Below are 22,833 nucleotides of genomic sequence, written 5' to 3' on the forward strand. Positions count from 1 at the left end.
CTTATGGGCATGAGCTCTACATGTGTTTTGAAGTATGCCATTCCATCTTTACAGTGGTCTAGTCCATGTATTTTTGTGATCTCTGTGGTGACTAGCACAAGCATGCAATGTAGGCTCCGTAATGTTTCTGATTTCTGGGACTTAGTGATTTCTCAAAGTCTTTGTCTGCTGTTATTTTGTTGCTATGTAAACTTGATGCTACAGAGAGATCCATGCATATTTTGGGGATGTTCAGTAAGGATGTTTTGTACCTATAGTTGTAGTTGATCCATTCCTGCCCTTGTTTGCAATTATGGAGTGCCATAGGATGACTCAATCTTGCTCTACTTTTGCTATAAAATATTTCTGGCCGATTCTTAACATGATATGCAATTTTGCCAAGCTTATTGTAGTTGATCCATACACGCTATTCTTGTGTTCTTGCCATGGATAGCTTCATGAACATGCCATCTTTCTGTAGGTGTTCTTGGTTTGTCATGCATTGCTCTGTAGTGAGTGCGTCAAGCTCATAAAGAGGCCTACATATTATTATTTCTGCCATGCTCTGTTTTCTGCCAAGTCTGGAACCTGATAACGAAACTTGCTATGTTTACATGCTTGCCATCATATCTTCTGGTTCTTTTTGCCTTATGGTCAGTAAGGGACTTTTGTCATATGCATTTATTAAAATACTGTAATTCCTTGCTTTGCTATGTTAAGTTCCTGTAGCATGTTGATTTCGTGCTCTGAACATTGCTACCTGATGCTGTTTTCTGCCATGCCCAGTTTTTCACCAAGTCTGTGAACCTGTTATCTTTTGCACTTTTGGCATGCTTGTTTGAGCTTGATATGTTGTGATCTAGCCATAGCTCAGTGTTCATCTTTTGTCAAGCATCTCCTGTAGATTACTGCCATATGCTTTGTTGCTATGTTGGGGTGCTGTAGCATTGTTGCTTGTTGCATTTTAAGTGCTATCATGCTGTTAATCACAGATTCGTGTCATTCTTGTTTTGCTTGCCATTTGCAAACCGTGCATCCGTTTCCGGTGATCTTTATATCGATTTCGACTGAAATCATCTCATGTTTCCAGTGGCATGCTTGGTTTGCCAAGTTACTGCCTTGTTCATCATTTTCCTTCCAGAGCACGCATATGCATCGCATATCATATCTTACATATCTTACATGTTTTGCATCATGTTGCTTGTGCATTTCTCGTTGTTGATTGTGGTTCCGTTTGTTTGTGTTCTTGTCTTGGGTAGAGCCGGGAGACGAGTTCGTGAACGAGGAACCTGTTGAGTACGCTTACGAGGATCAAGCTTTCGACAACTCTGAGAACCTTGCAGGCAAGATGACCACCCCTCGAAATCACTTCTATCTTTGCTTTGCTAGTTGCTCGCTCTATTGCCATGCTCCGCTACCTATCACTGCTATATCATGTCTCCCATTTTTGCCATGTCAGCCCTAACCATCCTTTCCTAGCAAACCGTTGTTTGGCAAAGTTACCGCTTTTGCTCAGCCCCTCTTATAGCGTTGCTAGTTGCAGGTGAAGTTGAAGTTTGTTCCATGTCGGAACATGGATATGTTGGGATATCACAATATCTCTTATTTTATTAATGCATCTATATATACTTGGTAAAGGGTGGAAGGCTCGGCCTTATGCCTGGCGTTCTGTTCCACTCTTGCCGCCCTAGTTACTGATATACCGGGATTATGTTCCTTGAGTTTGCGTTCCTTACACGGTCGGGTGATTTATGGGACCCCCTTGATAGTTCGCCTTGAATAAAACTCCTCCAGCAAGGCCCAACTTTGGTTTTACCATTTGCCGCCTAAGCCTTTTCCCCCGGGTTTTCGCGAGCCCGAGGGTCATCTTATTTTAACCCCCCCGGGCCAGTGCTCCTTCGAGTGTTGGTTCGAACCGAGCAGCCTGCGGGGCCACCTCGGGGAAACTCGAGGTCTGGTTTTACTCGTAGCTTGACTTATCCGGTGTGCCCTGAGAACGAGATATGTGCAGCTCCTATCGGGATTTGTCGGCACATTCGGGCGGCTTTGCTGGTCTTGTTTTACCATTGTCGAAATTTCTTGTAAACCGGGATTCCGAGACTGATCGGGTCTTTCCGGGAGAAGGTTTATCCTTCGTTGGCCATGAGAGCTTATGATGGGCTAAGTTGGGATACCCCTGCAGGGTATTATCTTTCGAAAGCCGTGCCCGCGGTTATGAGGCAGATGGGAATTTGTTAATGTCCGGTTGTAGATAACTTGTCACTTGACCCAATTAAAATACATCAACTGCGTGTGTAGCCATGACGGTCTCTTCTCGGCGGAGTCCGGGAGGTGAACGCGGTCTGAGTTATGTATGACGTAAGTAGGAGTTCAGGATCACTTCTTGATCATTTCTAGAAGACGACCGTTCCATTGCTTCTCTTCTCGCTCTCTTTTACGTATGCTAGCCACCATATATGCTTATTGCCGCTGCAGCTCCACCTCATTACACCATCCTTTCCTATAAGCTTAAATAGTCTTGATCTCGCGGGTGTGAGATTGCTGAGTCCTCGTGACTCACCGATTCTACCAAACAGTTGCAGGTGCCGACGATGCCAGTGCAGATGATGGGGTCGATCTCAAGTGGGAGTTCGACGAGGAACGTGGTCGTTACTATGTGTCTTTTCCTGATGATCAGTAGTGGAGCCCAGTTGGGAAGATCGGGGATCTAGCATTTGGGGTTGTCTTATTTTCATCTGGATTTTGACCGTAGTCGGTCTTTATGATTGTATTTTGGATGATGTATGAATTATATTCATGTATTGTGTGAAGTGGCGATTGTAAGCCAACTCTTTATCCCATTCTTGTTCATTACATGGGATTGTGTGAAGATGACCCTTCTTGCGACAAAACCACTATGCGGTTATGCCTCTAAGTCGTGCCTCGACACGTGGGAGATATAGCCGCATCGTGGGCGTTACAGAACCGTTCCTGAAGTTAGTGCCAACATATCTAGCAAATACTTCACCATTCTGATTTTGAACAGTTTATAGTTGGAGTCAAATGACTCATCAGAAGAATGAGGAGATTCACAAGTAAAGCCAGATAGATTAGATGGATCAACTGGAGGTCCCTTTGCAGCAACCCATGAGGTTTTGGGGTACTGCTCAGGCTTCCAATATGTACCATCAGCATTGAGTTTCCTCTCAAAGGCAATACCCTCTTTCCTAGGGTTCCTGTTGAGGATCTGCTTTTTAAGCACATCACAAAGAGTCTGATGCCCTTTGAGGCTTTTGTACATGTCTGTCATGTACAATTCCTTAAGCCCTGCATCGTTAGTGATACTAGCAATGTCCTCGGATGAGGAATTAGTGATAGCAGAGGCAGGTGAAGAATTTGTAAAATTAGAAGCATTTGAACATTCAGGAGAAGAATTAGCAGATTCACGTTCAATGCACTTTAAGCATGGAGGAACAAATTCTTCCTGAGCAGCGGTGATTTGTTGAGCAAGTAATGAATCGCGCTCCTTCTGAAGATCTTCATAACTCACTCTTAGCTTCTCAATATCTTGCTTTCTTTGAAGAAATTCATAAGAAATCTTCTCATGATCAGATAAGAGAGTGTTATGATGACCTTGAAGGTTGTCAAACCTAGTCTGAAGTCTCTGAAGATTTTCAGTCAAGGTTTTAGTGCGATCCATTTCTTCACCCAAGATATCATCACTTTTGTCTAGCATGTTTTGAACCTGTTCAAAAGCCCTTTGTTGTTTCACAGCAATCTTAGCAAGTTTAGAATAGCTGGGCTTGAGGTTTTCATCAGATTCATTCTCACTTGATTCAGAGGAGGTATATTTGAGTACCTTGGCACCCTTTGTCATGAAGCAACAGGTGGGAGCGTAGTCATCATTGCCTTCATCAGCCTTGTTGGTGAGGTCATTTTCTTCAGAGTTGAAGATAGACTTGCTGACGAATGCAGTAGCGAGAGCTAGGCTCGCCACACCAGATTTGGACTCCTCAGATGCCTCCTATTCCTCATTTTCTTCAGATTCAGCCTCAGATTCCATTTCCTTGCCAATGAATGCTCGAGCCTTCTTGGAGCTGCTCTTCTTGTGAGATGAAGACTTTGAGGATTTTGATGATGAAGACTTTGAGGATTTCTTCTTTTTCTTCGCATCATCAGAACTGTAATCCTTGTATTTCTTCTTCTTTGATTCCTTGTCCCACTGAGGACAATCTTGAATGTAGTGTCCAGGTTTCTTGCATTTGTGACAAAGCCTTTTCTTGTAGTCACTGGACGAGGAATCATTACTCCTTGAGGGTTTTCCAAAGCGACCACGTCTTGATAACTTCTGGAATTTCTTCACGAGTAGTGCTAGTTCATGGCTCAGTTCTTCAGGATCACCAAGGCTGCTGCCAGAGTCTTCATCTTCAGACTCAGAAACTGCCTTGGCCTTCAGTGCACGTGATCTGCCATAGCTCGAACCATAGAGATCTCTCTTTTCAGCAAGCTGGAACTCATGAGTATTTACCCTCTCGAGGATATCAGCGGGATCAAGTGACTTGTAGTCAACACGTTCTTGTATCATCAGTGCCAGAGTATCAAATGAGGAATCAAGCGATCTCAACAATTTCATCACCACCTCATGGTCGGTGATGTTAGTGGCACCAAGCGCTTGAAGCTCATTTGAGATGTCAGTGAGGCGATCCAAGGTTTGTTGAACATTTTCATTGTCGAGTCTTTTGAAGCGGTTGAAGAGATTGCAAAGAACATCAACTCGAGAGTCACGCTGTGTTGAGACTCCTTCATTCACTTTGGACAGCCTATCCCAGATAAGCTTAGCAGTTTCCAAAGCACTCACTCTTCCATACTGTCCTTTGCTCAGATGGCCACATATGATATTCTTCGCTTGAGAATCGAGTTGCTTGAATCTCTTCACATCAGCAGCATTCAGAGAAGGTGTGACTGAGGGAACACCAATTTCCACAACATACCAGAGATCGTTAACAATTGCCTCAAGATGCATTCGCATCTTATTCTTCCAGTAGGGGTAGTCCGTCCCATCGAAGGTAGGACACCTAGCCGAGACCTTGATCATACCTGCGGTCGACATAACTAAAACTCCAAGCGGTTAAACCAAAATCACACAGAACAAGGGAGTACCTTGCTCTGATACTAATTGAAAGTGCGTTATATCGACTAGAGGGGGGTGAATAGGCGATTTTTATGAATTCTTCACTGAGGAATTTGCCGGTGAGGAAATTCCTTAGCGAAGAACTACTTGCAGCGGAATAAGTACTCAAAAGTGAAGAACACAAGCATAGTCATCATGATGAAATGAAGACAAGCACAGAGTACGGAAAGCATAAACACAGGATAACACAGGATGAAGACAAACAGACTGAAGAAATTGAACTGAGGAAATTGAGAAAGTCTTCAGTCAAAGTCTTCAAACACAGATATGACAAGCACACAACACAGTAATGAGGAAATGAAAGAGTTGAGGAAATAGAACCAGTAGGCTTGGTGAAGACAATGATTTGGTAGACCAGTTCCAACTGCTGTCTCAGTTGTACATCTGGTTGGAGCGGCTAGGTATTAAAACCTGAGGACACACAGTCCCGGACACACAGTCCTCACCGTATTCTCCTTGAGCTAAAGTCACACAGACCTCACCCAATCACTCGTGGTAAGTCTTCAGGTGACTTCCGAACCTTCACAAACTCGGTCACTCGGCGATCCACAATTCCTCTTGGATGCTCTAGACCATGACGCCTAACCGTCTGGAAGAAGCACAGTCTTCAAAGGTAACAAGCGTCGGATCCACGCAGGATCAATCTCTTCAGTGATGCCCAATCACTTTGGGTTTGTAGATGTTTGGGTTTGGGTTTTCCTCACTCGATGATTTTCACTCAAAGTCCCCGGAGGATGGGATGCTCTCAAATGACAAGTGTCAGTGTCTCTCGGAGCAGCCAACCAGCTAGTGGTTGTAGGGGGCGGCTATTTATAGCCTCGGGAGCAGCCCGACATGATAAGACATAAATGCCCTTCAATGATATGACCGTTAGGTGGGTAGATATTTTGGGACAGCTGGCGCGTAGCACAGCAACGGTCGGAAATTTGAGTATCAAATTCCTCAGGGCTATCATGTTCCTCACTGTGTAGGCAATCCGCACTGGCGAATTCCTAACTCCTCAGTCAGAACAAATTCCTCAGAGACCAGAAGAACTTCGTCTCTGTCACTGAAGAATATGACTGAACTGTATGAGATTTCCAATGGCTTCACTCGAAGGGATTGGTAGGTGTAGGATTTTGAGTTGAGCATCAATTGGAAATTTTTGCTTAGTATTTCCTCGACCCCCTTTAACAGTACGGTGTTTCCTATGACTCAAGAAAGAGAAAATGAAAATACGAAAACAAAAGTCTTCACGCTTCATGTTCCTCAAATGAATACCAAGTCTTCAAGGTCACACCAATTTCTTCACTTTCAAAGTCTTCAGAAATCCAAAGTCTTCAGTCGAAGAACTTCATTTTTAGGGGTCGACTTTCTCTGTAAATATCAAACTCCTCATAGACTTATAGACCTGTGTACACTCACAAACGCATTAGTCCCTTAACCTATAGGTCTTCAATACACCAAAATCACTACGGGGCACTAGATGCACTTACACATCTGGGGCGCACCGTTTCGGAGGTTGACTTGTGGGCCTACTAAGTTGACGCATACCAAGGGCTTTGTCAACTTAGTCAATATAAACGATTCTAGCTGCAGTGACCGTACGATGTCCATCCAACGGCCGTAGTGCTTCTTCAACCTTTGGTGTTCTTGCTCCAGCCGCCCAAAGCAGCGCCGGTCGTGTCGCGTGCTCCTGCCTCCCGTGGCCAGCTGTGATGCCGCGGAGGCCTCACCGCCCCTACTACTCCCACCGCTGGCCAGGCCATCCCTCTACTCACCCACACCCCCTGTTATTCCACGGCGACGGCAGCCTCACACCGCAGCCAAACCAATGAACCCTCGTACTCCTCTCCGCGCGGGTTTCCACTTCCGCGTCTTCCCCGGCTCCGCGTCGTCCTCTTCCTAGGCCTCGTCGTCGTCCACCGCCCTGGTGCTCTCGGCGCGGCGTGGTCAACATGGTCAAGGAACGTCTTCCATCGGACGTGGACTGTACATGGAGAGGCTGACAGCTCGGTCCACGACGGCAGCAAGGAAGTGCCTCCTTATTATGCGGAAAGTAATTATTCCTCCACCTGACAGCAGGGACCCACCGGACGGGCCACCGTATTTCGCAAAAAAAAGTTTCCCCCCTGACTGCTGGGACCCAACGGACGGGCCACCGTATTGCGCGAAAAAAAGTTCCCCCCGCTGTCAGCTCGGACCCACCGGAAGTGCCTCCTTATTACGCACAAAAAAATGAATACTCCACCTGCTGGTTGGGACCCACCTTGGTGGGAGGCTGACTTGTGGGCCTACTAAGTTGACGGGGACGGAGTGCTTTGTCAACTTAGTCAATATGAACAATTCTAGCTCCGGTGACCGTATGATGTCCATCCAACGGCCGTAGTGCTTCTTCAACCCCTGGTCTTGTTGCTCCAGCCGCCCAAAGCAGCGCCGGTCGTGCCGCATGCTCCTACCTCCCGTGGTCGGCTGTGCTGCCGCGGAGGCCTCACCGCCCCTACTATTCCCACCGCTGGCCAGGCCATCCCTCTACTCACCCACACCCCCTGTTATTCTGCGGCGACGGCAACCTCACACCGCAGCGAACCAGTGAACCCTCATACTCCTCTACGCGTGGGCATCCACTGCCGCGTCTTCCCCGGCTCCGCATCGTCCCCTTCCTAGGCCTCGCCGTCGTCCACCACCCTGGTGCTCTCGGTGCGGCGTGGTCAACGTGGTCAAGGAACGGCTTCCATCGGACGTGGACTGTACGTGGAGAGGCTGACAGCTGGGTTCATGGCCGCAGCAAGGAAGTGCCTCCTTATTACGTGCAAAATAATTATTCCTCCACCTGACAGCGGGGACCCACCGGACGGGCCACCGTATTTCACGAAAAAAACATTTCCCCCTGACTGCTGGGACCCACCAGCTACATCTTCGCATGCAAGGAAGTGCGTCCGGGCAAAAAAACGATTCGCCCCCCCGACTACTGGGACCCACCAGCTACATCTTCGCAGGCAAGGAAGTGCCTGACAGTCGGGACCCACCTGGTCGAAGCGTACGTAGCGTTGTCATTCTGGTCGCGAACGTGTACGTACATACTGGTCGATGTAGAGGTGCGCACGTGTCGTAGTAGAGGCGCGCACGTACCATGTACACGTACGTACAGCGGCCAGTGTGCAAGAAAGAAAATACGGCCACGTACGTACATACGGGCAGGGTCTCGAACGCCTACTTGCGCATACGTACGGCCAGGGATCATGTACATGGTTTGGTTGGAACGGAGAAATAACGTCATCGTCGTGTTCATGGGGAGCCAACCGACTGGGTCGAAACGGAATGCGTCGCCGTGTTCATCGGGAGGGCTTGGACGGAAAAGCCGTAGGAAATGATGCCTGCCGTACCGCAGAATGGAGGAAACGGCCTTGTGTTCGACTGGCCACGTTCAAAACGGGATCCTGTTCATTGGGAGGGGTCTGGCGTACCGCAAAACGGAGGAAACGGACCTCCTACGGTCGAAACGGGGGTCTTGTTGATCGGGAGGGGTGTGGCGTACCACAAAACAGAGGAAACTGACTTGTGTTGGAGCACTACGGTCGAAACGGGGGTCCTGTTCATCGGGAGGGGTGTGGCGTACCGCAAAACGGGACTCCACGAGATACTGTTCATCTCCACCGTCGACCCCCCCAGCCTCCACGGGCTACTGTTCATCCACTGTCGACCTCGTCCAGCCTCCACCTGCGACTGTTCATCCACGGGCTCCTGTTCATCCAGCCTCCACCGCGCGCTACTCCACCGGCTACTGTTCAACCAGCCCTCTCCACGGGCTCCTGTTCAACCACCCCTCCACGGGCTATTGTTCATCCTGCCCTCCACCGTCTACTGTTCCTCCTGCCCCCCACAGGGTGGTCCTCTTCATCCTGCCCTCCACGGGGTCCTGTTCATCCTGCCCCAACTGGCTCAAACGATCGGGGTCCTGTTCATCCACCCCACGGGAACTATTCATCCAAACCCCCCAACAACGCTCACTGTTCATCTAGAGGCAATGCCACGGGGTCGTGTTCATCCACCCCCACTGGGAACTGTTCATCCAAACCCCCCCAGCAACGCTTACTGTTCATCCAAAGGCAGCATCGATCGGCTTCAGTTAGCAGCAGTAGCGAAGGAATCGCTCGATCGAGTTCAGTTAACAGCCATCGATCGATCGCTCTGGTTCAGTAACGCATAGCCTGCAGTGCAATTGCTCGGGTTCAGTTAGAGCCCAACGCCTCGCTCGGGTTCAGTTAGAGCCCAACGCCTCGCACACACACCCGTACGTACGAGAGAAACGCGCATCGCTCGGCCCCCGACCACCCACCGTAACCGGGGACTCCCCGATATTTTCCGCGCCCTCGCTTCTACCACGGTTTTTTCCGTCATGGACGGCCCAAAGAATGTCATGCAGCTGCGTCTTCGGCCCGCCCAGGACGAAAAGCCCATTTTCTGTCATGATTTTTTGTCATAGAAGTAGGACCCCACCACATCTATGATGATACCGGGTTTTGTCATAAGTATGACAGAAAAGATTTTCGTTCGGCCCAAAATGTCACAGATGTGTCTTTTTTTTGTAGTGACTCCAATACAGAGGGCTTCCCATGTGGCACTATAATGGAGAAGATGACGCCTCACGCTGCGGATGGAAGGGTCCGGACACCCCCGCCGCTTTGGCCAAAATATTGGTCGAACGGTACAAAGGGGAGAAAGAGGAGTTCACTCGTCTCAAACGTCGAGATGGATTTTCCATGTACAGTCCTCCTAGCTGGGTGAGTTCTAATCCCACCACTTTACTCAATTCTCTCCCTGAATCACTTTTAATGAGCATCAACCCATCCATTTGTAACAGGAATGGCGGAAGGCTACCAAGGGGATATATAGCCCCGCCCCATAGCTAGAGGATCACAACCGGGACCTTGACCCCGGATTCGAAGAGGATCCGGATATATTTGTGGAACTTGAGGAGGGAGTATTCTACCAGGCGAGCTATGATGGTACGGAAGTGGCCATCATCACTGACTATCCCGGCCTCCTTCCTGCCTCGCATGTAAGTAATCAAGAGACACCTTCTTCGAAAGAGCTTCCTCATTACGCCTCACCCACCGCACTATTTCATGCTCTAAAGGGGAGGCGCCCGACGCCTCAATGTGCACCAGAGGCATCTCCTAAGAGACCGGCGCCCGCGCCGAGCAAATCTTCAAAGAGCCCTCATCAAAGAGGTATGGTTTTTTAATCATGCCCCCTGGCAGCCACATCAAACTGTGACATTATCCGCTGTGTCTTATCAGAAAAAACATTCGCCAGACTATGTCCGGGGATCCCGCTGGTCGCGCCTCCACAAGTCAGGTTCCAGACCCTGCCTTAAAGGCGGGGGCTGATGCAAGAGTGACGCCGGATTGTCCTTCTACAGAGGATTCGGATGATGTATCCATCACAAACTCTAAAGTGGAAAGCGCTATGAATCATCGGCGCCGGCGGGCTGCTCTTCGCGACTCCAGCTTTACAAAGGAGGCATTCAACGCCTTCAGCTCGGCTGATGCATACATCTGAGCTGCTCGAGATGGGCTTACCAGAGCCATAGACCAGCATTTGAAAGATATGCGGGTAAGTACTTGATACGTGTCCAACGTATCTATAATTTTTGATTGTTCCATGCTATTATATATTCTGTTTTGGGTGATTAATGGGCTTTATTATACACTTTTATATTATTTTTGGGACTAAACTATTAACCGGAGGCCCAGCCCAAATTGCTGTTTTTTTGCCTATTTCAGTGTTTCGCAGAAAAATAATATCAAACGGAGTCCAAACGGAATGAAACCTTCGGGAACGTGATTTTCGGAACAAACATGATCCAGAGGACTTGGAGTGGATGTCAAGCAATCAACGAGGAGGCCACAAGGCAGGGGGCGCGCCGACCCCCCTGGGCGCACCCTCCACCCTCGTGGCTCCACCGACCTACTTCTTCCTCCTATATATACCTACGTACCCCCAAACCACCAGCAGAGGAGCAAAAACCCTATTTCCACCGCCGCAACCTTCTGTACCCGTGAGATCCCATCTTGGGGCCTTTTCCGGCACTCCGCCGGAGGGGACATTGATCACGGAGGACTTCTACATCAACACCATAGCCTCTCCGATGATGTGTGAGTAGTTTACCTCAGACCTTCGGGTCCATAGTTATTAGCTAGATGGCTTCTTCTCTCTCTTTGGATCTCAATACAAAGTTCTCCTCGATTCTCTTGGAGATCTATTCGATGTAATCTTCTTTTGCGGTGTGTTTGTCGAGATCCGATGAATTGTGGGTTTATGATCAACATTATCTATGAACAATATTTGAATCTTCTCTGAATTCTTTTATGTATGATTGGTTATCTTTGCAAGTCTCTTTGAATTATCAGTTTGGTTTGGCCTACTAGATTTGTCGTGGAATTGTCACGGCAGATGTCCTAGTGTGAGGACCTAGTCGTGAGGCCAACGCATCTTTGTAGTAGATTGAGAGGGGTTGAGCGGAATCGAGAGACGCAACACAAGACAAGGATTTAGACAGCTTCGGGCCCCGGGAAACATCATCCGGTAACAACCCTACATGCTGTTTGTGGCTAGGTCTCATTATGATCATGAGGGAGTCACCATAAACGGCTCTCCTCTAGTTGTGTCTAGCCCTAGAGATTATTGAGCTTCTTCTTCTCCTCCCTCTTTGGGGAGCCCTGCCCCTCCTTATATAAGTTGAAGGGGCGGGTTACATGTGGAGTCCTATTAGGATTAGGACTAGTCTACCTTCTAATACAAACCGGATACAAGTCCGGGTCTTAACTCCTTGTAAGGTAATATTCTTCACGCCTTTCCTCTTAAACCGGCCCACCAGTAACAAAAACCATCCCTTTGGGCCTTCAGCCTTGTCATCTGTTTGTCCCGCCCGCCGGGTTACCAGTGAGTTAAAATGTCCAGGCAAGTTGCTTGTAAATCGTCCGGTCAGGGCAGGTCGCCAGTGAATCGCCAAGTGTCAACCGGGTCTCAAGTAAAACGCCAAGTCCGGCCGGGTTATACTTCCGGCCGGTTTACGCCGCGGGGTATATCCCCGACATTAGCCCCCAGTTTAATTTGGATTTATCCATGTTAAACTGATCTGCAACATAAACACAAGAACAAATTTGGCAGGTTGTGCTCCGGATTAAATATTCTTATAAACCGGCACTTGATCATCCTTAAGTCCTTTTCATTTCTTCCTTCTAAAAAATCCAAGGCAATATACCAGCTTCATAATCAATTTGCTTGCAGAAGATATTTTGTAAATAAAGAATCCATTTGAATCGGCCTTTAATGCTCTGATTTGACAAAAATATTGGTCTTCAAGTATTCAACTGATATCAGCCGGTTTGAGAAAGTAGAACTTGCCGGTTTATCATTGCCAAAATTGCCGGGTTATAAAAACTGATAATTCCGGGTCATGATTGTTGCCAACGCCGGTTCATAATTATTGATGACGCCGGGTTATGATTGTTGCAGACACCGAGTCAATCTAGTTAGCTCCAAACTGAAAATTTGGAAGATATTTCTCCCTTATATCCATATTACCTGTAGCCCCCAAGTCTTGAACAGAACAAAGTGATGATTTGAGACTTGTTTCCATATAATTACTGCCACTTTGAAGAAATCCATGTTGTTCATCTCAGTCACTAGTAAAAACTGAATACTCCATATATGTAGCCCCCAAGTGCCGGTTTGTCATGCTTGCAGCAACCTGGGACTTGTAATTGCCTTATACTCATAAAAACTTCAACAAGTGTAGCCCCCAAGGGCTGGGTCATTATGCAATAATGAGCAGGGACTTTGTAAATATGATCATATAGATTTGAACAACAACATGTAGCCCCCAAGGGCCGGCTCATTATGATGTGATGAGTCGGGTCTTCAATAAGGCCAATAAAAATGACTTTACATTAGCCCCCAAGTGTCATGGTGCATGTTTGCAGCGACATGAGACTGGCATATTTGATATAATCTCAATTTGAATAATGTAGCCCCCAAGTGTCGGGTCGTAAGCCTACAGCGACTCGGGACTATTCCTTCAATTGTAGAATAAATCATATCCATTGATGATATAATAGCCATTGCGCTAAAGCGACTTTGAAAACCTTAATTATAACATTGGTTACTGATAACCATAATAAAATCCAGCCATGTTGGCTATTTGAATATTTGAATAATATAATCCAATGATTTATGAGCGCGTGATTCCAATGGCGCAATCCAAATATATACTGGCGACTTATAATCGAAAGCCAGGCCGGGTTAATAAACACATGATAAATTATCATCATTCGGGCGACCTATAGTTGAAAGCTAGGCCGGGTTAATAAACACAGGATAAATTATCATGCTTTATTCAACCTGTTTCTGCATATGACAAGTTTAAAGTGTCCTGGCGGTTTACCGCCGGACGGGTCATAATGCCCAACATATAACTGGTTTATAACCAAGGCTACACTTAAGAATAATTAAATATGAAATATATCATACCTGTGACATTGAATCACATCGTTGGTTGGCCAACTTTATTGTAGTAAAGGTGATAACCCCAATCTTGAGTACTGATATTGTGCCGGTTTATGATAAAACCGTACCGGGTTGTGATAAACACCGGATTAACCATATATAATACTGGCGACTTGTAGTCAAACCAGACCGGGTTAATAGGCGCCGGATTATAACTGATCATATACTGACAACTTGTAGTTGAAAGTCAAGCCAGGTTAATGAATGCCGGTTTATCAGAATAGTAGAAATCTCATCCAAGGAGAAAAACTTAGCAAATAAAAGCAAATGAAAGCCTTGTAGTCGAGGCTTTTCACGGGCTGCCAGGCCCCAAATTCGAGGCTTTTCATGGGCTGCCAGGCCACTGAGTTAAACCATTTTAAGATGGTTCTCAATCCTTAACCAATCATCATTTTAACTTGACAAGTTCAGGGTCCTTTTTTGGAGTAACTTGTCAAAGTTCGAAGGGTCATACCAAGTTTACCTGGGCGGAGTGACTTACTTAAATAGGCAGATTAACCCGGGGTTTTAGGTGTATACACTAGGCTTCCAAGCCATGGCTTGATAGCCTATTACAAAGTGTAGATTCTTTGTTCATTTCGACAGCAAAGAATCCCCAAGTAACATTTTGAGCTGTGCTCAGTGGGTGCCTATGTTTGAGTTGTTGTTTTACAACACTCTCTTTGGCCCCGGAGTAATTTGGCTTTGAGCCGATCAAGAGGTGTGACTATGGTTTGGAGACGACCAAGCCCCCAAGTGATGTTGTGGCATTGCGCCGATCAAGAGGTGTAGCTATGGTTCGGATACGACCAAGCCCCCAAGTGATATTGTAGAAAGCTTTGGTAAGCTGAATCAAGGGGTAAACCGGACGCCGCTTTATAAGCAGAAGCCCCCATGTGATCAACAATATGACAGGCCAATAAGGCGGTATACCCATGTTTCAACCGCGCATCATGGCAACAGGTCCTCTTCGGCTACCTTTAACTTTTTGCAAGAGATAAATTCTTCTTGAACCGGATATTGAGAGCTTCAATGTTTTATGGGAGACATCTTTCCCTTGAACCGGATTTTAAACCGGAACCTTCATTTTCAGCCGGAAATTTTTTGACGGCCTTTCAGCTCAAACTTGCGAGAGATTAATTCCTCTTGAACCGGAAATTCTTAAACCGGATTTGAGAGCTTCAAATCTTTGTGGGAGAATAGATTTCCCTTGAACAGGATTTTAAATTGGCATTCTTTATTTTGAACTGGAAATTTTCTGACGGCCTTCAAATTGTCATCAATATGGTAGTAGCCTCCGGGACCGGGTTATCTTTCCCTCCAACGTCCTGGAGTTCTTGACTTCACTGAAAACTGGCATATAGCTGAATCATATCATTGTAGCCCCCGAGTCTCAAGGTGACTCGAGGAGTTGGCTTGAGATTCTCCGTTTTTGACCATAGCAGAAGGTGTATATCATTGATGTTGATAACGCCATGTGAATCCACAGAAAGTTGAGGTGAATGCGGCGGGTTATAAATGATCCCGTATGAGCCGTGTCAGCAACTCGGCCAATGGTTCCTTCCAACTGGCGATTTGAAGTTAACCAAAACTGTAGTGGCAGCGACTTGTGCGCCTGCCCATTGAGCCATCCAGTGCAAACAACGGTTGATGATAATTTGCCTCCAATTTGAAAGAAACCCGGGCTACCCAAGTTGTGACTTGCTCATACCCAATAAACAGCTCATGCAGACAGGTGCGGCCCGGTATGCTGATGTAGACCAGGCCGCGAGAGACGGACGACAAAGACGACCGCGGCTTCAGAGACTGCACAGACAGATGAGTTGGCCGAGGCATTGTCAGTCGGCGCGGGTGGGAGAATCGGACGCGGGGGCGGTCGACGAGTTAGTCCCATGTGTTGATGAAGCGGGGGGCGGCGACTTGCTCACGTATCCGTCTAGTAGTATGGCACGGACAAGCCGTAGTGCAATAATGTTGGCGCACGCCCCTTTGCGACACCTTTGTAATAAATAATGGTCCTGCGAAATAAAAATACCACAGACCAGAATAATTGTTTTTCAAACAATGTAATATATACTGATGAGATTTATAGAAAGGATAGCATCTGGTGTTTGTGAACCACAGATGATCTAGATGTAGACACCCATAGATAACCTTTCTGTGCTGTCAGTGAATTCTGTTTGATCCTTATGTATGTATCCAAAGGATTTTCAACAACACCTGATCACTGTGACTTTTCGTCCAACAAGCCCCCTTTTTTTCTCTTAGCAAATCCAAAGTAGTACTACATGGCGTGCCACGCTAGTAGCCTTGATCTTATGCTGTTTTTCTTTAGGAGACGTGACGTTTTGCCTTAGTTAACGCCATAATGGCAGCAGGCACGCGCACACCTGACAGAACCAACGGCCACTGCCCTCTCTTTCCTTCCTCTTTTTTATTCTGTCTCACCGTCTGGCACCGTAATGGTTGGGCGATACGGGTTAGGAGCATTTACCCTTGAGAGTCTGTCAAAGGAGCCACCGCGGGAACAATCAGAATGCTAAAGTTGCTCGTTTAGTGTTACTATAGGCCTGTGCCACTAGATGCTTCTGCAGCGTTTCGCCTCGCTGTTGTTTCTTTGACAAAACATCATTCAACTGTTATCATGTCATGATGGACTCTGTTTTTTCCTGTGCAGGTTTATTGGCTCATGTGTTTGGACTCTCCAAATTACCATCCTGCAAATTTTGCTATACTAAATTTCATTACTGCAAAGCTGCTTCATTCGACTGATAACAGTGACGTCAAGTGGCTTATCTGGAGCCTCTTCATTTTCCCTAATCCTCAGGTGATCTATCAAAATTTCAGCTCCTCCTCCATAGCGCCTCTTCAGAACCTCAGGAGAAAAGTAATGCGTACTTCAAACAAGATCCTAAAACTGCTCCCCGTATTGAAGAAAACCAGCGGAGCAGCGCGTGCGGCTAGGGACGGTGTAGAGGAACAGCAGAAGGTGTAGTTGAGCGAGGGGCGGCTCCGCGGCGAAAGGGCGAACCCCGGCGAGTCAGCGGCAGCGACGGCAGAGGGCCGGGCGGTTTAAAGCGGCAACAAGGCGAGGCGAAGGCAGACTCCAGGTGAGGCGGAGTAAACCGGTGGAGGTGACTCAACAGCAGCCCGGTCGAGAGGCCCCGAGGAAGGAGATCGAGGCGGTAGGCCGGCAATTTAGAAGGCGGCGGGTTGACTCGACCGTAACGGCGATTTGGCGAGGCGGATCAGAGTGAGGCGCGATGACTCGCGGCAGAGGCCAGGCCGGGTCAATGCACTGGAGAAGTAACTCGGAGACGACCGGGTCAGTGCAGGAGATGGCGACTCGCTAGCAGATAGCGAGTCTGTAGGGGTGACTCGATGAAATCGTGGTGGCAACCCGGATTCGACGAGACGGATTCCGTGGCGATTCAGCATGGGCGGCGGCGGGTCAAAACAGCTGCAGCGGCAGCCCACGGTGTGGCGAAGTGGAGGGACGAGCCGGCGGCAGTCGGAGCCGGTTCAAGGCGAGGCCAGCTTGGCGCGAGGTCGGCGGCAGATTGAAGACGGGGCTGCGAAGGCAGAGGAGCGCCGGCGGCTTCATTGCAGAGGTGACAGTAAGAGCGGCGGGTCAGAGGCTAAACCGGCCCTCCAGCGACCGGTCGGTTTGACTAGGGCCGGCGGCTCATGAACTAAACTGGCAGAGGGCCGTGTTAGAAGCGGATACTTTTGTCAAGTGAAGAAAAACTGCAGGCGGCTCGTCAGCGGCGGATTGACGACGGGGCTGTGAAGGCAGAGGAGCGTCGGCGGCTTCATGACAGAGGTGACAGCAAGGACCGGCGGCGGTTTAGAGGAACGCCAGCTTGACGGGCCGTGGCTGAGCAACCGGAGTAGAGGTGCGGGTGACTCGGGACGAAAGAAGAGTCTACGTCCATGTCCCAGTTCTTCTCCGAGTCATAATTGCTTTCACTGATTTTTAGATTCTTTCCATCTCACGTGGCGTGTGAACCTCAGATTGTTTGATGCCCAAACGTGACCACAAAAGTGTCTCTGGATTCCCATCTGTCTCGGCGACCCGCACTGAACGCAACGGAAACATTAACCATGCTAGTTTCGGCGAGTTATTATCCGGATTGGACGCGCCGGTAAAACAGGCAACAGCTGAAAATCAATCTGGTTCCGACGGATTGACTCGTTACAGCAGCCGTACACTAAGCAATCCTAATTTCTCTTGTCTTCAAGGCGCGTACCGCTAACTCCAAAATTTACCTTGATTCTTGATCATAAAACGATGAATTTGATAGCTCTGTCCAAGGTTGTTCCCCACCGGGTTGTCCTCCGCGGTCGTTCCGCGCCGGTTTTTTTATATCCGATCAATCGAGAGCTCTTCGATCCCTGAAGAGAGATCCCTTAAGCCCTCCAAGAACTCAACACCACCGTGCGTAGGCCCCACGGTGGGCGCCAACTGTCGTGGAATTGTCACGGCAGATGTCCTAGTGTGAGGACTTAGTCGTGAGGCCAACGCATCTTTGTAGTAGCTTGAGAGGGGTTGAGCGGAATCGAGAGACACAACACAAGACAAGGATTTAGACAGCTTCGGGCCCTGGGAAACATCATCCGGTAACAACCCTACATGCTGTTTGTGGCTAGGTCTCATTATGATCATGAGGGAGTCACCATAAACCGGCTCTCCTCTAGTTGTGTCTAGCCCTAGAGATTATTGAGCTTCTTCTTCTCCTCCCTCTTTGGGGAGCCCGGCCCCTCCTTATATAAGTTGAAGGGGCGGGTTACATGTGGAGTCCTATTAGGATTAGGAGTAGTGTACCTTCTAATACAAACCGGATACAAGTCCGGGTCTTAACTCCATGTAAGGTAATATTCTTCACGCCTTTCCTATTAAACCGGCCCACCAGTAACATAAACCGGACCTCTGGGCCTTGGGCCTTGTCATCTGTCTGTCCCGCCCGCCGGGTTACCAGTGAGTTATAATGTCCAGGCAGGTTGCTTGTAAATCGTCCGGTCAGGGCAGGTCGCCAGTGAATCGCCAAGTGTCAACCGGGTCTCAAGTAAAACGCCATGTCCGGCCGGGTTATACTTCCGGCCGGTTTACGCCGCGGGGTATATCCCTGACAAGATTGATCTTTCTTGCAATGGGAGAAGTGCTTAGCTTTGGGTTCAATCTTGCGGTGCTCAATCCCAGTGACAGTAGGGGAAACGACACGTATTGTATTGTTGCCATCGAGGATAAAAAGATGGGGTTTATATCATATTGCATGAGTTTACCCCTCTACATCATGTCATCTTGCTTAAAGCGTTACTCCGTTCTTCTAAACTTAATACTCTAGATGCATGTTGGATAGCAGTCGATGTGTGGAGTAATAGTAGTAGATGCAGGCAGGAGTCGGTCTACTTGTCACGGACGTGATGCCTATATACATGATCATACCTAGCTAACGATGCGGGTTCGATTCTCGCTACCCGCTCCATTCTGTATAAAAGGAGTATTCTATTTGTCTAGACATGTTAGAGGCTTGTATTCAAGATATTCTCATAACTATGCTCAATTCTATCAATTGCTCGACAGTAATTTGTTTACCCACCGTAATACTTATGCTATCTTGAGAGAAGCCACTAGTGAAACCTATGGCCCCCGGGTCTATTCTCTATCATATTAATCTACCGTTATTTCTATTACCGTTTATTTTGCTTTCTTTACTTTTAATCTTTATCATAGAAATACCAAAAATATTATCTTATCATCTCTATCAGATCTCACTTTTGCAAGTGGTCGTGAAGGGATTGACAACCCCTTTATCGCGCTGGTTGCAAGGTTCTTATTTGTTTGTGTAGGTGCGTGGGACTTGAGCGAGGTCTCCTACTGGATTGATACCTTGGTTCTTAAAAACTGAGGGAAATACTTACGCTACTTTACTGCATCACCCTTTCCTCTTCAAGGGAAAACGAACGCAGTGCTCAAGAGGTAGCAAGAAGGATTTCTGGCACCGTTGCCGGGGAGTCTACGCACAAGTCAAGACATACCAAGTACCCATCATAGACTCTTATCCCTCGCATTACATTATTTGCCATTTGCCTCTCGTTTTCCTCTCCCCCACTTAACCCTTATCGTTTTACTCGCCCTCTTTTCTGTTCGCCTCTTTTCCGCTCGCTTCTTGTTTGCTCGTGTGTTGGATTGCTTGCTTGTCACGATGGCTCAAGATAATACAAAATTGTGTGACTTTGCCAATACCAACAACAATGATTTCCTTAGTACCCCGATTGCTCCTCTTACCGAAGCTGAATCTTGTGAAATCAATGCTGCTTTGTTGAATCTTGTCATGGAAGATCAATTCGCCGGCCTTGCTAGTGAAGATGCCGCTACCCATCTAAATAGCTTTGTTGATTTGTGTGATATGCAAAAGAAGAAAGATGTGGACAATGATATTGTCGAATTGAAGCTATTTCCCTTTTCGCTTAGAGATCGTGCTAAAACTTGGTTTTCGTCTTTGCCTAAAAATAGTATTGATTCTTGGAATAAGTGCAAAGATGCTTTTATCTCTAAGTATTTTCCTCCCGCTAAGATCATCTCTCTTAGAAACGATATTATGAATTTTAAGCAACTTGATCATGAACATGTTGCACAATCTTGGGAGAGAATGAAATTAATGATACGTAATTGCCCTACTCATGGTCTGAATTTATGGATGATTATACATTTTTTTATGCCGGATTGAATTTTGCTTCTAGAAATCTTTTAGATTCGGCCGCGAGAGGCACTTTTATGAAAATCACTTTAGGAGAAGCTACTAAACTCCTAGATAATATTATGGTTAATTATTCTCAATGGCACACTAAAAAATCTACTAGTAAAAAGGTGCATGCAATTGAAGAAATTAATGTTTTGAGTGGAAAGATGGATGAACTTATGAAATTATTTGCTAATAAGAGTGTTTCTTCTGATCCTAATGATATGCCTTTGTCTACTTTGATTGAGAATAATAATGAACCTATGGATGTGAATTTTGGTGGTAGGAACAATTTTGGTAACAACGCGTATAGAGGAAACTTTAATCCTAGACTGTTCCCTAATAATTTCTCTAATAATTATGGTAATTCCTACAACAACTCTTATGGAAATTTTAATAAGTTTCCCTCTGATTTTGAGACTAGTGTTAAAGAGTTTATGAATTCACGAAAGAATTCCAACGCCTTGCTTGAGGAAAAATTGCTTAAAGTTGATGAATTGGCTAGGAACGTGGATAGAATTTCTCTTGATGTTGATTCTTTGAAACTTAGATCTATTCCACCTAAGCATGATATCAATGAGTGTCTCAAAGCCATGAGAATTTCCATTGATGAGTGCAAGGAAAGAACCGCTAGGATGCGTGCTAAAAAAGATTGCTTTGTGAAGGCGTGGTCTTCTAGTTTTTATGAGAATAAAGATCGTAGATCTAAAATTTATTGATGTGTCCCCTAGTAAATCTTTGTTTTGCAATATGAATCTTGATGATGATGGGACTGGAGATGAGTCAACTTTAGTTAGAAGGCGTCCCAAAAATTCGGAGTTCTTAGATCTTGATGGCAAAATTGTTGAAAGTGGGATTGAAGAGGTTAAAACTTTAGATAACAATGAACCCACTATTTTGGATTTCAAGGAATTTAATTATGATAATTGCTCTTTGATAGATTGTATTTCCTTGTTGCAATCCGTGCTAAATTCTCCTCATGCTTATAGTCAAAATAAAGCCTTTACTAAACATATCGTTGATGCTTTGATGCAATCTTATGAAGAAAAACTTGATTTGGATGTTTCTATCCCTAGAAAACTTTATGATGAAAGGGAACCTACAATTAAAATTAAAATTAAAGATCATGAATGCTATGCTTTGTGTGATTTGGGTGCTAGTGTTTCCACAATTCCAAAAACTATGTGTGATTTTCTAGGTTTCCGTGAATTTGATGATTGTTCTTTAAATTTGCATCTTGTGGATTCCACTATCAAGAAACCTATGGGAAGAATTAATGATGTTCTTATTGTTGCAAATAGGAATTATGTCCCGTTGATTTTATTGTTCTTGATATAGATTGCAATCCTTCATGTCCTATTATTCTTGGTAGACCTTTCCTTAGAACGATTGGTGCAATTATTGATATGAAGGAAGGGAATATTAGATTCCAATTTCCGTTAAGGAAAGGCATGGAACACTTCCCTAAAAAGAAGATTAAATTACCTTATGAATCTATTATGAGAGCCACTTACGGATTGCCTACCAAAGATGGCAATACCTAGATCTATCCTTACTTTTATGCCTAGCTAGGGGCGTTAAACGATAGCGCTTGTTGGGAGGCAACCCAATTTTATTTTAGTTTTTTGATTTTTGGTTCTGCTTAGTAATAAATCTTTGATCTAGCCTCTGGTTAGATGTTTTTTTATGTTTTAATTAGTGTTTGTGCCAAGTGAAACCTATAGGATCTTCTTGGATGATAGTTATTTGATCTTGCTGAAAATTCCAGAAACTTTCTGTTCACGAAAACAATTGTTTCAAATCACCAGAACGTGATAAAATACTGATTCCAATTGCAGTAGATCAATAAACAAATTATCTAGGTCTTCCTATTTTTGTAGAATTTTTGAAGTTCCATAAGTTTGCGTTAGTTACAGATTACTACAGACTGTTCTGTTTTTCACAGATTCTGTTTTTCGTGTGTTGTTTGCTTATTTTGATGAATCTATGGCTAGTAAAAGAGTTTATAAACCATAGAGAAGTTGGAATACAGTAGGTTTAATACCAATATAAATAAAGAATGAGTTCATTACAGTACCTTGAAGTGGTGTTTTGCTTTCTTTCGCTAACGGAGCTCACGAGATTTTCTGTTAAGTTTTGTGTTGTGAAGTTTCCAAGTTTTGGGTAAAGATTTGATGGATTATGGAACAAGGATTGGCAAGAGCCTAAGCGTGGGGATGCCCAAGGCACCCCAAGGTAAAATTCAAGGACAACCAAAAGCCTAAGCTTGGGGATGCCCCGGAAGGCATCCCCTCTTTCGTCTTCGTCTATCGGTAACTTTACTTGGAGCTATATTTTTATTCACCACATGATATGTGTTTTGCTTGGAGCGTCTTGTATGATTTGAGTCTTTGATTTTTAGTTTAACAC

The sequence above is a fragment of the Triticum aestivum genome, chromosome 6D (assembly GCF_018294505.1).
Source record: "Triticum aestivum cultivar Chinese Spring chromosome 6D, IWGSC CS RefSeq v2.1, whole genome shotgun sequence".
NCBI lineage: Eukaryota > Viridiplantae > Streptophyta > Magnoliopsida > Poales > Poaceae > Triticum > Triticum aestivum.